Source organism: Cariama cristata, unplaced genomic scaffold (assembly GCF_000690535.1).
Source record: "Cariama cristata isolate BGI_N322 unplaced genomic scaffold, ASM69053v1 scaffold27800, whole genome shotgun sequence".
NCBI lineage: Eukaryota > Metazoa > Chordata > Aves > Cariamiformes > Cariamidae > Cariama > Cariama cristata.
Window position 1 is genome coordinate 5,064 of NW_009596766.1, and position 3,534 is coordinate 8,597.

A 3,534-nucleotide genomic window follows, 5' to 3' on the forward strand; every position below is an offset into this window, starting at 1 on the left:
TTTTACAGCTGCTGGTTTTTTTCCTCCTTGCTCAGCAGAGCTTTGTGGTGATTTTTTTTTTTTTGCAGCTTTTCTCCTGCTTTTCTCTGTAGAAACCCTCCTGGATTTAATTAGCCGGTCCCATCGTGATGAAAATAACTGGGCTTGGCTTTATTTGAAGGGTTAAGACCTGCGCTCCGCTTGCCGTTTGCTGCGTTTGAGGATCGATGTTGTAACCGGGGCGGGTTTTCAGGAAGCATTATAGGGAAATAACTTTGATTGAAAGTTTACTTAAGAAAATGGAGATTCTTTAACGGGGATAACCTTAAATATTGGGTCCTGAAAGTGGTGAGATCTCCGTGAGCCAGCCGTTCTTTTTAAAAACAGCCAAATCCCCACCTTGATTTGTAATATAGTGAGTTACACCTTCCTTATACTTTCCCTTTTCTACTTTATTTTCTTACTTTATCCTTTCTGCTGCCTGTATTTTTCTAACACACCGTTGTACCGGCTTGAGAAATGAATTTTGAGGAGAGGGGCCGGCGAGTGTGTTAAATCAACTGGGAAGTAGTGTATTTTTTAGGAAGAGGCTCTTCACCTCCTGGTCAGGAGGGCCAGTGGCTCTTCCCATCCCCTTTCCCTCGCTCCAGAAGCGTTGGCATCAATCAAAATATAGAAGTTAATTTTATCCCTTTAACCGCTTTTCAAGTCAATTAACAGGCACGTTGTGTGTTTTGGACACTCCTCAGCTGCATTCTGCTGAGCTTTCTACCTTGTGGTGACGGATTAATTGTACAACAGCCCTTCCCTTGGACTCTGAGCTTTGTGTTTCCTCGCAACCAAAGGTCTGGCCAAGGCGCGAATCCTTCTCGAGAGGCAGCTGGGGCATGCGAGAGGTGCTGAGCCCAAACCGAAAGCCGAGCAGGATGGATCTTGGGCTGCGCACGATCTGCAGGAATCTCATCCCTAAAGATGCTGCGGACTCGGGGCACGTGAGCGGAGAAGAGGCAAGGAAATAAGCCAGGAAGGGCTCGGAGAAGTCAGTGGGTGCTCAAATCCTTCTGCGCCAACTTCCCTGTAAATGCTTTCCCTAAACGAACTCTCTCAAGAAAATCGTTGAAGAGTAAGCGATCGCGTAGAGTTCACTGCAGCTCCTGCGTGCTGGCTGCTACGAGGGACAGGCTTTAGGGTATCGGTGCTATACATCTGTCCGTTGCTCGATTTACGCCCATCGGGATGGTTTTTCAGATGCAACCGCTTTTCCCTGAGGAAAGGTGAGCCGAATTACTGCTTCGGCTTGTTTCCTTCCACGCTCCATACATCTTCTAGCCATATGCTGCGTTGATTTATTGGAGAACACGCAGTTAAGTGCCACAATTCAAATTCATTTAACTTGTATTTTCTGATTGTTCAGTCAAGATCTCAGTTTCTGCTAATGCTCTTGGGTATTAGGTCATGTTAGTTAATAATAATTATAAACACGTGCACCACTCTCACTCCTGCCTGATCACCCCTCTGCCCGGTGCAACCTGCTTCTCCTCTAAAGCGGTATTTTCGTAGCACCCAAACAAGAAGGATCCGGAGAGGAGATTGCAGGAAAAAAGTCCAAGAAATTGCAGGTTTTGAGGCGAGCGTTGGGGTGTTTCGAAGCAGACAGCCCCATCTCCTGGCAGGATTTCCTGCAGATGTGCCTGGGCTCGGAGCTCTGCTTCCCTCCGAGGTCTCTGAGGCTGTGGGGAGCATCTCGCAGCGAGGAGTTTCGAGGCGCTCGAGCTTGCTGGGGTATCTTTTGGGTCATCGGCAATTAAGGATGGCTGGTAGAACTTGTTTCGGTGGCGTTACGTATAGAAGCATACAGATAATGCAGCATGGCGGCACTGATTGAACTCCTTACTCTGATTGTGAAGTTGCCAACAGCCTCGTGTTCGTTTACTTTAATTGTTTTAGATGAGAAACACATGAACAAGCCTTTAAAAGGTCCTAAATTGAGGACTTCTTTCAAGAATGTATCACCCAGAGCGTTGTTTCATAGTCTGAATGTTTCCAGGGTAGAAATCCATATGTAACCTATAAGCATTTCCTTAAGGTATGGAAATAATTCTTGTAGGATTCTGTGAGTCTCCAATCAAGCTGCTGAAATGGTCACTCGTTATTAACGCAGACCTTAAATCGTTCCCCTTTCCTTTGTAGAGTCAGGAAGTCAATTTATCTCAGCTCTAGTACCTGGCTGCTGTGATAATTTCCAGATTTAATGGGTAAAGATTCCTTTTAGGTGCGACCGATCCATCTTCCATGTCCTACGGAAGCAGCTCAGGCATTTGTTCAGCTTTTCTGTCTAAAATCGTTGGGGTTCTCTTAGTTGATCTCTGTATTCTGCAGGATTTTTCCTTAATTCTGTTAAAAAACGTTATCATCAGTGTCTGCTTGTGCCATTCTGGCATCTGAGAGGGCTGGAGTAACCCCTCTCTGCTCTTGCAGTTTTTATTTTCCCCCCTCAAACTACCTCGCGGTGCTTCCACTCCCGCTCTGCCGCCTCCATCGCATTTTCTAGGAGTTGCGGCCGCAAACTGGGAGCATCGAATGAAATCACGCAGCGGCAGCAGCGCAAACGAAAGGAGGTTGTTCCTCGAATGGCTCAAAACTGTGGGATTTCTTGGGTTTTAGTGGATTAAAATTAAAAAAAGGAAAAAAATAAATCCCTTGAGGAGCAACATGCATGGCTGAGCCACAAAATGGGGATATTTTGGGGGAGCAGCATTACTCTCTCACCCTGTTTTTACCCTCCAATGGATGAACGTTGACCTGATGGTTTTACTCCACCACCGCTCCCCTCTTCCATGGTGAGCTGTTGCTATTCCAGGACTTTTCCTAGAAGATTTTTCTCCTTTTTCCACATTTTTTTTTTTGTTTTCTTTTACGCTCCATTGATTGAACCTTGCTGGAGTTGAAGAATTGCCCTCTTCCTTGCAATAAGTAGCTTCGATTTATACTGGGCAGAGCCAACATGCCACAGTCCTTCATCCTTCAGGTAATTTATAGTGATTTCTTTTGTAATTTGAACTAAAAGTGTGTCCTTCGACTGTTTGCGCTTCGGTTCAGGTAATAAAGGAATGAAATAGGTCTGGAAAAGGACGTGGAGCTTGAGGAAGACCACGACATGGTTATGGTGGCTTTTGGGGTACAGCCTGCCTCTCCTCAAAGGCCCACCTTGCGTCTCCTCAGCCGCCGGTTCACTTTTAAGCTGTTTTATTGTGTTTTGGGGCAAAACCTGAGGAAAAAGCCATTTGTGTTGGGCTGAAGCCCTCGTCACCGCTGCTTTTCAGGCTGTGCTTTGGCTGTAGCGTAGATCCAGCTTTAGGGATCCTCCTGCTATGTGAGGTGAAGGGTTTTGAGGGGGTGATGCCCCTTGGAGCAACTTGTTTGGGGCTGGGGCTGGAGGACGCCATTACTGTGGGGGGCTGGGGTCGAGAGTGAGGGGCAGGGGAAGGGCCCGGTGTCATAGCTGGGGCCTCGGGGGCTCCTAGGGAAGGTCAAGGGTCGGCTTGGGAGCCGAGG